The sequence below is a fragment of the Phoxinus phoxinus genome (genome assembly GCF_949152265.1).
Source record: "Phoxinus phoxinus genome assembly, chromosome: 4".
NCBI lineage: Eukaryota > Metazoa > Chordata > Actinopteri > Cypriniformes > Leuciscidae > Phoxinus > Phoxinus phoxinus.
In genome coordinates, this window is record NC_136879.1 from 11,236,472 (window position 1) to 11,251,128 (window position 14,657).

The 14,657-nt window shown below is 36.2% G+C and overlaps 1 protein-coding gene across 3 annotated transcripts in view; it reads right to left on the minus strand.

Annotated features, from left to right (window-relative positions):
• rsrc1 (arginine/serine-rich coiled-coil 1) overlaps positions 1–14,657 on the minus strand; it is a 143,367-nt gene that overhangs the window by 120,201 nt on the left and 8,509 nt on the right. The gene's annotated exons all lie outside the window — the stretch shown is intronic.

The window sequence follows — 14,657 nt, forward strand, 5'->3', positions numbered from 1 at the left end:
GAGTTAGGACCAATCAGCCTGCGCCATCTACCATATATATACCATCAACCTATAGTGCGATAGTGCATTGAGCCGAAGTCAGTATTTGAAAGTCTCCTTTAAACTTTTTTTTTTTTTTTTTTTTTTTTTTTAATGTTGAAAGGAAACGTTGTATTTAACTATTTTTTTAGCATTTTAACAGAGTAAAAAAAAAAAAAAGTCAACCACTCACCCTTTGACATTAAGTCTATGCATAAAATGGATAGAGGAAGCGTTCTGAGGCGCAGAACAGAAAAAGAAAAAGGGGAAATGATAAGCTTAACCTATCATTTGTATCACTGAGTCTTGATGCTAATCAACATTTAACATTGTCGCCTAGCTAAAGTGATCACTGTTAAAATCAGTTCATTTTAAAATCTCCGTCACTCAGAAAATAATATAAGTCATTTTATTTGTGAAAGGGTGCTTGAGTGAAACAGTGGAAACCGTTAATCGCCTGGGTTTCTTTTGAGGTCTGCTACAAATATGACATAGCCTACAAAAATACATAGGCTATAGACCCATATGTATTCAGGATTATTAATTAAAAGATTGCGATCGTAATTTCAAAGGTTTAGAGGAATATCGAGATCACACCGGAATATGTAAACCTGTGTTTGCGCTGCAGCTGACGAGAGAGAGCAGCGGTCGTGTAAGCTGTGTTTGAAACGTTTTGGGGATAAAAGTTAATAGTCTGAATATACAGTAAATGTGATATAAAAGTAAATATGAGTAAATGACATTAGAAACTAATGTTACGCTTCAAATATTGCAATATCTATTACAACAATGCCGTAGATGGCGACCAGTGACTGTTAACATGTATTAGATTAGATTCATTAAACAACTCTGCACAAATTAAGTTCTCATTCATTCATTGCAACAAAATGTTTACATAATGAATTCAAATTAATAAATATTGTATATGCTGTCACGATAACTACTTTTTGTTGTGCGATATATTGCACCAAAATTAATTGCGATAAACGATATTATTGTAATGTTCAGACCATTTTATGCCACTGATTACATAATGACAATATAATAGCATAATAATGCAAGTACACTCTTTTAAAGAACGTTTCCTTCTTATTCTATTCAATATTTTATAAATTTAGACATTGGGATCGGAATGTGAAAAAATATATCCTAAATGAATAAAACAAATAAATAATAAATACACTTTTGTTAACAAAAAAGTGCAAGGTACAAGAAAAAGATCTAAACTAAGTTAACTAAAACAAAGTAACATGTTTAACAAAGTCAGTTTAAAGTGTCTCACACACACACACAGATCATCAACAGGCCATTTCTGATCCGCCAGATCCGGTGTTTAATTGTTAGGCAGATTCAATGCAACATACCGGCGTCTCTGTCTCCGTGAACTGAAGCGTGTCACAAAAATGAACCAAAACTCAGCGTATAGGCTACTTACCTCACATACATGACAAATATATCTATAGAAAGCTTGAAATGTCTACTTTAAAACTAACCAATTCAAATAGAAAACAAATACTGATTATGTCATCCGTATGAAAGCTGCATTTCTCTAAAGGCACGTCCACTATAATGCGGAGATGGCGAGTCAGCATCGTCAACTTCATATTTGCAGCCAAAAATAGAAAACACTTGTTTTTTAATCAGTAATCAAAATGTCTCCTTGCTATTTTTTTCCCCCGACACATAATCATTGCTTTTGCCGGTGCTTTGCGGCAAGCTTCATGTGTGCGCTTGAGCGTGGAATAGGCATGTTAGCATTAGGCCTACATGTATTGAAGGCTCATTATGGTGTAGTATTCCCCACAGTATACAGATAAGTAATTAATTTAATATAAGCGTGCGATTAGTCAACAGATGGCTTAAATTAATGAGTACTAGTCAACAAGAAGTCTTTAGTCAGGAGCAGCACTAATGTATTGAACATCAAGCATCTACGGCAACACTCACAGTTGCTTTTAAGAGTCAGTCTAAGACGACGACGGAAAACGCAACAATGTGATAAAGTCAGAAGGTGTTTGTACATCTTGAGTTTGATAATGTATAAAGACGACAACTCTGTCCTCTACAGGTAAAGCAGAGTACCACAAACTACAGTCATAGGGCGCATGAGTTCATGCTGTATGCAGTAAAGTCAAACATGCAGGCTGAAAAACAGGCTTTAGACAATGATCCTTCATGTCTGTGACAGACGGGTTTGCCTCAACTATACTTAGGTGCAGAGAAGACCAAGTGTGATACTGATATCCAATCAAATCAATATTCAACCCCCCCAAAAAATTGCTGCTATATTTCTCAGTTTGATGATTTGCAAACAAGCTTCAGAATCAGATGTTTGCTGAGAGACAAGTCCCAGCTCTGTTTCATTGACTTGGTCCTGTGTGTACAGTCATCTTTCATGATTAAAATAAAACATTCAGCTGTGTTGTGCTGCATACATTGTAAAAGTAAAGTTACAGTTTAAAAAGAAACGGAACACTACAAGAAAAAATATTTATCAACTTAAAAAAATAATATATATATATATATATATATATATATATATATATATATATATATATATATATATATATATATATATATATATATATATATATATATATATATATATATAAGCAACTTCGACTCTGACGGAAAGACCCAACAAACAGCTTCTGCTTAATTAGTGTGACAGAAGTTCTCAATATTTTTTATTGCAGAGCACTGAAGTTCACCTTGAATAAGCAATGTGTGTTTCCTACAGGCGCCGGTGCTCCAAACAGCTGTTCCTTCTTGTTCCCAAGCGCTCCACGCAATGAAAAATGTTAACAATTCAAGATGTCTTATCGGAGTGCTCTTTAAATGCAGTGCCACACAAGTGTAATTTATGAGATTCCTCTAATTACCAGAGCTCATGAGAACATTTACAGAGCGGTTTCTTTCTGCTTATGTTCACTGCTCTTTTACATACACAACAATTTATCACGTAAAGTCAAAAATGAAAAATTAATACCACAGCAGCAACCATACAGATTTTGGTCATTTGCATTTATAGGGCAGTCTTCCTTTAATGGGTGTCCGTTTTAAACTAGTTAGCACCAATTTGATAAGCAATTTAAGACACATTAACTTCTGTAATTCGCTATTAAGCATCTTCTGAAAGAGTGCTGAATCTCCTGATCAAAACACGTGAAAAAGAAGCAGAAACAAGTGATAGCAAAGGTAAGCAGATCTATAAATAACATGAACATCAACATTAATAAATCAAAACTACCTAATGTTACTGAATGAAATGTTGACCCAGGACGAGCTATAGGACTGTGATGCTTTGGGGGTGTTGATATACTTGATCTACTCCATCTATGTTTTGATACATTTTTTTGACAGAAATCTGCTTTTCTCAGCAGTTTGCTCAAAATGTTGCTTTTTTTTTATGAAACTTGCATGAAAAAGAAAGCATGAAGCTAGAATAAAATGTTTTTTTAGCACAAGGGTCTGTTCTTTCTTATGATATACTGCATTTTCAGATTTTCATACAACAAAATATTCAGGGAGCCATGAAAACATGACAACATTTTTCAAAAACTGTGGCGGGGAAAGTGTCAAAATAACAACTGATATCTAATCTGTAATTTTTAATTTGAAGAGTACATGAAAATAGTAGATTTCGGTTACACTTTATTTTAAGGTGTCCATGTTTGAATGTAATTAACATTGAACATAAAATAGCATTGAAGTACTGAATAACAATAATTAACTTCATATATTTACTATAGTCGGGCTTTTAGTTTGTGTGAACTAGGCTATGTGTCATTTATAATCATTTATATAGTAACTACATGAAACATGTAGCAAATACACTTAAATAAAGTGTACTGAAATTTCTTAGATCAATCTTTTTCTCTCTCTGAGACGAGGAAAAGAAAATCCGCTCACACGGGCCACCCACACTTGCAAGGTTGTGTGTTTCAGTCCAGATCACAGGTCTCTGAGAATGCTCTGATCTACACAAAGTCATTTGTTTTTAAAAAGTTTAGGGTAGGAATGTTTTTTTTTTTTGTAAATGATTTGTGAAAAGCATATGTGAGCGCCATCACTCAACAACAACAGTGACATCCTAAACGCTGCTATCTAGCTAGCAGCACTGAGACTGTATTAGATCCCTATTAGTGGCACAGAGGGCACCGCAAGCAGAGGTCACCGAGAGGCAAGAGGTCAGCAAGTCAATAAGTGCTAACTCAACACTGTCAACACACAAGCACAAGCACAAGACCGACTGTGCCTACAAGACACACTTCTAATGCTCTGAAGTACATCACACATTTGTAGAAAAATAATTCGATTTTTCCATTATGATAAATAATCAGAAAAGTAAAAAGAAACATTCTTAGTAATGACTTTCTATGACTTCATATAAAGGTTCTTCTGGAGAGAGTTTGGGGGCAAAGAAGAGTGAATTTTTAAATGATGTTGGAAGCATGTGTTTTTAATTAGTAGGTGTTCTCGAAGGGTAAGATGATGGTTTTCTGTTCTTTTTATGATAAGGTATTTATGAAGTGACGGTAGATCTGAAGGTCGGTCCTTAAAGACTTTTATTGTTTAAATGTGGAGGGTTGTGTTTCAATTTAAGCACTCGCACAAGAAAAAGCATAAATATTGAGACTAAGTGGACCGACCATAAAACTACAGCACAGAGACAGCACTGTGACAGAGAGCAGACACTCATTCCACTACTAAAAGAAAAGCCACACTTAATTAAACACTAAACGAGCATCTGAACGAAATAGCACCTGCATAAAATCCATAAATTAAGCCTGTCTTTTCAGAGCAAGAATCGCGTCAGAAAAGGAGTGTTTGATCATATATACATAACATCAGCTCTCCCAGAATCCCGATGGCAAAGCTACTCAGCTGTAGCCGAATACATCCGTTGTCTAATCACAGCTCAGTCCACCTCTAATGAGGCCATGAAAGAGAGATGCTCACATATCAGATTGCACTAACCATCAAGAAAAACAGTCAGGACAGGACGGCCCGTGTGTCTTAGTGTACGTTTACCCGACAACGATATGCTTAAAACGGTGAAGTTTTTCCTTTGAGTCTTCCACGTACAGACGACACCATTGTCAAAATGATGCCCATTCACCGGGATCCGCAAAAAAAGGCTGCAATCTGCTGCCGGGCCATTAGATGGCGATGAAACACTAGACTGAACACGTAATACGCATGTGCATGACGTCATCGTCTTCAGAGATTCACGTTTTTGTTGTTTACAAAGAGAGCGTTTTCAAAAACTTGCACTTTGAAACCCGTTTCCAAAAGTTCGCATTTCCAGGCCCCCAAAGCACCGTTGTGGTGTAAATGAACGGCCAAAACGCATACAAAGTTTCATGTAAACAGCCCCTTAGACCCTCACAACCCAAGAACTACCTCACATTACTCTCCATTTCTCTTGCAAAAGAACTACAACAACACAAAAAGTATGGGAATTTCACTTCTCTTCACATGTAAGGTGCCAGACACTAATGAACTAATGAAATATGGTTCAACTGATAAAACATAGAGGAGGGTGACGTATTGTACCACAAGGTGGGTCATTTTCTATCATGGTATTGGTACATATCAAAATACAGTAATAGTTATCCAATCTGTAAAGCGTGGGTGATATTGTGGGAAGTGCTATAAAATTAAACCTGATTTACCTTGACCAGCCCATCAGTCACACAGAGCGTGTGTTTAGGGTGCCGAGAAACTATTTTAGCAAAAAACTAAATTCACAAGAAAGGTATAAATGCATAAAGCAGTCCTCACTGATTAATAGGTATGGAAGGACTGCACATTTTTATTGTTATTCTTCTCATAGATACACACACACACACACACACACACACACTTGTCACTGGTTTATGTTCTGTTGCACAGTACTAAAAGTAACAGCAGTTAGATTTAGAGTGTGTGTGTTTTTTTGTGTGTTTTTTCTGAAATGGTTAGAAAGGGTTGACTTATGAGGTTTGGAGCCATAGTTTTGGCCCTGAGTTTCTCTGTTAGACATTTTAGAAAAATGACTTGCAAGTATCAGGAAAGAGGAAAGTGTTTCATTATTTTCCAAGGGGTGTCACAGTTTCAGTCAAGAAGCACATAATTCAGCTTTAAGTTTTCTTTGTGTTCCCTCTTTCTTCCTTACACTTAAATATTGAGCATGAAACTGGATCCATATCCAGACTTTTGTCAGAGGTGCAGGTTCACGGTGAACCTGATTATAGTACAATTTGCTAAAGTGCTTTTGAGAGGAGAGGGTGATGGCAGATACGTGGCTTTGAAGAAAGAAATGAGCACTTCTGCAGGTCAGTGGATCTCCTGAACTCCTGGCTACAACATGAGCTGAGAGCCACACAGGAACTTACAGCATATTCAAATAAAATGCCTTCGATGATCACTCCTTTCGTTTAATGTCTCTTTTTTTGGTACTAACTGACAATTAAGTACTGTACATAATATGTAACCAGAAAGATAATTCACCAAGCCCTCTTTCCTTTAACGTGCCAACTAATAAAATCAAGTATTTGTGAATTTAAGTCAAATGAAATTTTTTTGTATAGTACTTTATACAATACAGAATGTTTCAATGCAGCTTCACAATAATCAACGGAAAATAATGAATCAATGATGATTAATTTCAATGAACTCAATGATGAACTCTATAGTACAGAGTTCAATTCGGCTGTAAAGCAGCAGAAAAAAAAAAGTGTAATTGTTGTAAAGATCGTCAAATATTAAATTAGTTAAACTCGGCTATAAAGCAGTTCTGCAGAAAACAGTGAATCATCGTCCAGCTCAGTTCAGTTCTCATTCAACAGTGTCAGTACAGTCAGATAAATATGGTTGATATTAAGTGTCCCTAACTAAGCAAGCCAGAGGCGACAGTGACCAGAACCCAAACTCCATCAGGTGACAGAAAAGCAACATAATTGCAGACTGCATAACTAGTCAGAAGTCAGATTGTCTAACTTATTTTAGAGTTGTATACAATGTGCAGCGTTTCAAAGCAGCTTCACAGAAAAATATTGCAGTACAACTCCACCAACACCAAGTAGTTATATTTACAGTGTCATAAATGTATACAGTGTTTCCCATACATTGATTTATCTGTGGCGTCCCGCCACAATATCAACACTGACCGCCACAAACAGATTTCAGTGTTTCCCACTCATTAACCAGACTGTGGTGGCCCAAAAATATATTTAAACTTCTCATAATAACAAAACAATAACTAAATATCTTTAATGTTGTGTTTTACGCCATTGCTGTCAAACTAAATAAAACCGTGTCTAAAGGCAAGGAAAAGTACTTGTCTGTTTGCGCTGTGCAAAGAGAAGCGATCAGCTCAGCTCACAGTGAGTGAATGCAGTGAACTCTATCTGTACATGAGTTTAACGTGTGATTGGGAACATAGTTACGCATTTTTTTCACATTTGCATTGTTGACTTATACAGCATTTCACTAGATTTGTAATGTGAAGCGTTTGTAAACTAGTTTTCCGCTTAAATAAGCGCTCGGCTGCAGTTTCAGTCAAAATAAAAGCTCACGGGTTCATCTCTTGCATAGACTCATGACCACAGACTGCCCTAGAAGAACTGAGGTCCACCCACCACAGTTTCACCAAATCCTGTGGGAAACACTGATATCATCCTGTGTTGTCCTTTGCCTGCGCTACAGTGCATGATCACGCTATAATTTATTCAAATGCTATTAAACCATTCAAGCGCGATAAGACGCAAAAAGGAACCCAAACCCGTCTGTGAACAAACACCCGAGATGCGATCAATCAATTCCATGAGTTTAACCTGTCTTTAGAGCTCACTGATATGAAATAAGTCTATAAACGTGTGTTTAAACATATTTTCGATGTAGAGTACAAATGTAATTTGTAAAAATACATTTATTTGTGCATTAAATTATAGCCGTCACAGGATCTGTGTGGATTTGTGTAATGTACTATGAGATTATAAAATCATGTATAATGTTTTTGTATCATTGCATGAAATGATGAACATCGTGCAGCTGTTAAATTAACCATTGGTTTAAATAACGGTTACTTCTTTTTTTGCCATCAGGTCACGTCACATCTTATGTTGTTAAATAAACGTTTATTGCACTATTTTAGTGTCACGTGTGTTACAATAATGTGTTGTGTTGGTGTGCATGACACAGTGCAGCTTCTATATATTAGTTTTTACCTCAGCTTGTGGAAAAGCTACTTGTGGTTAGCTTTGAATTATCATGTGGTATTATAGGTAATGCCAGTATATGTTAAATATTCAATGTGTTTTTGTGTGTGTGTGTTTGTAAATTACAGTTTTAAAGTATAAAATGTACCGGTTGTTCTGTAAATATGTTTATATTTTTACTAATGGTTATGGCGACCACAGCAGACAGTTTTTTGGTTTGTTTGCATGTTGTTGTTTTTTAACAAACGATGATTGCTTTTTACAAAAGCATAATGCCCCTCTGTTCAGGTAAGGTTAAGTGACAATGTCATTTGCCTTTTTTTTATTGTAAGACAGGTAAATAAAGCAAGATTAAATGGTGTAAAAATGTGTAAAATCTAGGGTTGTCTCAGTAAAAAATTAACTGAAAATACGCCAGTGGCCAAATACAATTAGGGCCGTTTTAGTCCAGGAAGCAAAATTGAGATGCGATCTAACTATAAATGTGCAATGATACCAACATGCAATGTCAGCAATTACTGACACACTTCACCAAGCTTTTGTAATACAACCACTATTTCTGAAGGCTGGCGAAGAATCATCGTAAATGACAGGGAAATATCCTGCATGTATGTCCTCCATGCTTTTTTTCCGGATTTCACAGCCAAACTGATCCCACTCCATCTGAGATTTGCTATTTGTCAATGGATGTGTACGTGTGTTGTAGACCTCTCCATTGAAAACAGCTGATTATTATATGCTGAAAAAACCTCTAGAATTAGACTCATCAATAAGCTTTCTGACTTTTCTTTCTTCAGCGTTTTATAAAAATGAAAGCCTTGTTATTTCTCTTCAGAAACAGTGACAGGTCAGTGACAGTGTGTCGTAGATTTCTAAGCGAAGGTACGTTTCAGCCCTTGGGTAGATGCTGTCTCCTTTCGGAGCAATCGCGAAATACCGACTCATCCCATCAATGCAGAGACTACATTTGGGCCTGCCAATTAGAAATAATTAGGCAGTTATTGCAGTGGCGAGTCTTTTTAAGTGCACATATAACGACGCAATGATGCTGATTAGCGGGCTCAGAGTGAGCGGGGCTCAAACGGCCAGCGAATAATTATGCCAGTGATCACAAAGCTATTGCATGCCTCTGTACTTCACCTTAATGCATTTCAAAACGCCACTTAATTATGGCCCGTAATTAATCCGCCATTAATTGCAGGAAGAGCCCAGTTTACCTCGCTTCGTTTCTAATTATCATCTTATAAATAGTTATGGTTCTAATTAATGTGTTCATTAGGCAGGATATTTTCTTTCAAAGTCATGCTCGGAGCCAAAGATTCGGCATGTGCTCTCAGAAGCCTGGTCAGCCAGAAGGTGAGGCCATTCTACTAGCACTGGCTTTTATTTTACTACATTCAACCTCCTAATTGGCATTTAAAACGTAATTTGGAAGAACTTCAAGAAGGGCTTAAATGGGGGATGGATAGTAGGAAAGAGAGGCCAGTTCATTTTATATTAGTTTCCAATAGCAGAGGCTTGAAAAGGAGGCAGCCACCACACGTAACTTTGAATAGGATGAAATAAACAGAGCTCACGGTGAATTAGCAGCCAGCCATGTCTCTAATTCCCACAACACAATGCTCTCAATGGAGGCTCACGTGATGGATAGGACACAATCATTTCTTCAAAGGTTATGCTAGCAATCATTGTAGGCACTCATGAATTCTCACAAATAATGATACATGGACAGGAGGTCTAACTAGTGTGCTGGAAACCCAGTGTCGGGAAATCTCAGGGTGACGGCACAGATAGATTTAATTATTATTAAGAATTTGACAATTCACCCTAATGGACACATACGTGTTCACAGCAGCTAAATTCAGTTGTCACTTCACCCTTCAGTACTTAATCCTGTTCTGTACACGAGACACACAGTTCAGTGTTTACGAGAGTGACAACTGCGTTCTTCGGGAAAACTCAGGAAGGTCACCAACACGCTGCAAATCATTCATGTGTAATATGTGGAAGTGACTTTCATAAATAGTCATTCCAAGAAAATGAGGCACTCCCGAAGTCGCAGTGATGTAAGTGGGAATCATACCAAATGTTCTGGCATCCCGTGACTGAACACGAAACATGAAGTTTAACCCTTTTGTTGATCACTGTTTTTGACCAAAGTAATATTAGTGGCCAAAGATGCATATTTTGTCAACTCTTTTTGCCCTGTTCACTCATTTGAGACTTTTTTTTCCCTATAAACTGGTTTCTAAATATGTGCAGTTGTAGGATGCAATGTTTGGGTCGAATTTGGGTTTATTTGGGATTTTTTTTATAGCAAGATCTCTAAGCTGTAAAACTTAAACACAGACAAAGTGCTGGCGAGAGCAATAGAAGAGGCAGACTTGTGTCAAAAAGAGAAAAACGTGATTTTCTTGCACCGCTCGTGGAGAAGAGAGCACCATCTCTGATACACTTTTGAATACGTCACAAACCACTAGTTGTTCAGGTCGGTTCTGAATTGGATTTAGTGCTAAAGAATATTATTGCAAGCCTGTCTCTTTCCACAGATCCTCTTATCAGCCTCATGGTTTAAAGTAAACAACATTTTTTTTTTTTTTTTAATAGAATGAAAGAATTGAGCTCTTCCCACAAGGTGCAAACATTAGCCTGGCATTAAAACCTGTTTTTTTTTTGTTCTCATTTGAATATCTGAAAATCTTTCCCTCAATGTTTTATCAAAAATTTGTGACAATGATTAAACCTGGCAATCTAATTGTTTTTTTTTTAAATATTATTGCCACTTTGCTCAAACAAAGCATTTATTTTTCTAATTTTCTAATCTCAGTTAATAGACATTATACAAATGTAAATATACAATTTCTTGGGGAATTATAGACTATTAGTCAAAGTCAGAGACAATGATGACACTATTTGAAATCTAATCGTTTTCTTTTATAATTGTCACTCTCCTTAAATTTCGCCAGTGTTTTCATGGCAAATTTGTCTATGCGGTATTTTTTATTATTATTATTTACTTATGTCATTTTTTTATATATATACACAGGTGAAACTCGAAAAAATTTAATATCGTGGAAGTGTTCATTTATTTCAGTAATTCGACTTAAAAGGTGAAACTAATATGTGACCCTGCCTCACAAAACCAGCCACGAGTCGCACGGGTATATCTGTGGCATTTATTCCAAAAATCATTAGGATATTAAGTAAAGATCATGTTCCATGGAGATATTTCCTACTGTAAATATATTTAAAAAAAAAAAAATTGTGAGTGGATGCAGCAAAAGCACGAACATAAATGCACAACTTTAAAGAAGATTTTCTCAATGTTTACTTTTTTTTTGCACCCTCCGATTTCAGATTTTCCAAATAGTTGTATCTTGGACAAATATTGTCCTAACAAACCACACATCAATGGAAATTGTATGTATTCAGCGTTCAGGTGTTGTATACATCTCAATAAAAGAATTGTGACTGGTTTTGTGGTCCAGGTTCACATATATTATATAAACTCATTACATGCAAAGTGAGATATTTCAAGCCTTTATTTGTTATAATTTTGATGATTTTCTTTTTTCATTTCTGATTTCTGATCAGCTGTTTTCATAAGTTGTAAGCCATAATCATCAAAATTATAACAAATAAAGGCTTGAAATATCTCACTTTGCATGTAATGAGTCTATATAATATATTAGTTTCACCATTTAAGTTGAATTACTGAAATAAATTAACTTTGGTCACGATATTCAAATTTTTCGAGTTTCACCTGTATATTATATATCTCATTTGGTCCATTTGTACAATCTCACCGTGTCCATAATGTCACATTGGGCAAAAATCTGTTTGAAAATCCCTTTTCTGTGCTTAGTGTTGTGGTTAACTGCAAACTTGAATTTTTTTGTTGTTGTTAGGTTTTGTCTTTTAGTTTTGTGTGTGTGTAGTTGTGTTTGGTCCTGTCCTGTGATTGTACTGTTTATTTGTTTGTAAAACTGAAAATACTACAATAAATATATATATATATATATTTATTTTTTTATTTTTTTCGTACAGCAAAACACGCCAGCAACATAAAAGCAATTTCTCAGCAGATTTCAGAAATAGATGTGTAAATGCACTGATCATGCAATCCTGCAATAATTAATACATTAAGTAATACAAATATACTTTTGTACTTTATTTACAGATGTTTTGGTGCAGATGATCAAATACAACCATAGAAATAAAACATGACATGTTTATGTGTGCTGCTGAAATGAGTGTTGAAAAAGCATTTGACCAGCCTTTAGAGATATCAAAATAGCTCATGTGATTAAAAATAAAAGTTTCTTGGACAAGTAAAAATAAAAACCAAGACATTTTGTAAAGTAATTTTTGGGAGAACTATCTCTTTAAACATGCTCGCTCCATGTCTGGATGCGAACTGTAATTCGCTCTGCATGTGATGCTTAGCTTGCTGTGTAGAAGCCACTCTCATGTCTGCTCCACGAGTGTGTGTGTTTTTTTAATATTCTCCGCTGTTTTGGATGGAAATCAATCGGTGGGCATTCCCTTTCATGAATAATGTGGAGATCAGAATCTAATGACATATTTCTGTTCTCTGCAGCTCTGTGCATCAATCATGATTCAGACTTTGCACGCTTCAACCTTTCTGTTTTTTTAAACCGGAACAAAGAAATGACAAAAAAATATATACAAATTAAACATATTCCCTTAATTTTCTAAATAAAGTGTGATTTCATTTCTTTGTGTTTCAGGGTTTCATGTTCATTTAAAATTAAGGACACATTTTTTTGAGAGTAGATGCTGCAGTCTGGCATTTATTATCTTGTCTTTAATGCATCATTTATTAAATTTCAATTAATAAAGAAGTGGGTTGTCTAAATAAACAGGAATTTTACCAGCATGTCTCAGTGTATGGAGCTGGAAACATGACAGACCGCCACAACCTGGCATAATCTGCAAGGAACACCTGAATCATCTCTTAAAAATGCAGAAATGTTATTGAAAATTAATCTTTCACAACAGCCATTCCACTTTGCGTGGTGTCTGCATTACCACCAGAGGTGTGCATTCATTTGCAATAGGCTAATACAATGGTCTATTATTCCTTGCCTATTTTACAGCTCATAGCACCCAGACATGGGTACAAATGTGTGTGCACATGCACATATGCTCAGTCAAAAACAAATGGATTTTATTAATTTTCAGGGATAATTTAGGCCTATATCACTTTTCAGTCATCATCTACCCCACATTATGGGTTCGGTGAGGCGTTTAAATATGTGTGAAAGTTTTGAGTCTCCTATACTCACCAAGGCAGCATTTTTTTTTTTTTTATCATAATAAAAATGTATCAAATGTTATCATTAAAATGGTAAAAGTGTGAAATATTCCAATAAACCAACTATTTTCTATTTTAATATATTTTACTATTTAATTCCTGTGATACAAAGATGAGTTTTTAGCAGTCTTCAGTGTCACATGATCCTTAAAAAAATCATTATTTCTAATATGTTGATTTGGTGTTTCAAAAAATAGTTATTATCAAAGCTGTAAACAGTGGTGCTGCAGAATACTTTTGTGGAAACCGCAATTGTTCTTTGATCTTCCATTTTTTCGCTGTGTCAGAATGACAGAAACCACTGAACGATCTGTCAGTGTTTTTCACATTCAGCCAGTGAACACTGAACACTGACAATAGCCTTTGTCATGTCTGTCTGATCGTTAGTTTTATTGTGATCTTATAGCTTGTCGGTTAACCGATTTTAACCAGTTACTGATGTTGGTAAATGTGCATCCCCAGTTTGTGCATGTCTAAAAATAAGCAGGTGAATGGTGTCCATGTGTAAGGCAGTGTTTACAGACCGCTCTCTGGCTGTTTGTGCCCGGGGGAGACGGCTGGAGGAGTCTGTGGATGGAGGGGTGGGGTGATGGAGGTTTGCTGGGTTGCTGTTGGTAGCAAGAGAGAGCTGCGCTTGCGGCTAGCCGGGGATAAAAGACCCTTGCCATGTCACTCACTTACGCCCCTCTTTGGTAAATAAAAGTTTCTGACAACAAAGGCCAGCAGCGTTTGACTAGCCTTTAGAGGAGATAATAAAAAAAAGCAGACACTCGGGACAGAAGGAGAGAAGAAAGGCAGAGGAGGAGAGGAGAGCTGTCTCTTAGATTGAGGAAACTGAAGCATGTTGATTTGATGAAACACAGAACACACACCTGAACCATGCCAGAACACACATGCTAAAGCAGGTTAGGCTTAGGTTTGCATCGAGTCAGATAATAATGTGAATATTGTTCTCTGGAAGTCCGCCAGCGTGTTTAGGAGGGGTTATGGAGAGACGTTAACCCCCACTGTGAGCCCCAGGAGCAAACCACAGGAGAGATCCCAGAGGAAAAACACAACCTAGCTGATTTCCTGCTTCCACTGTAGACAATGCATGC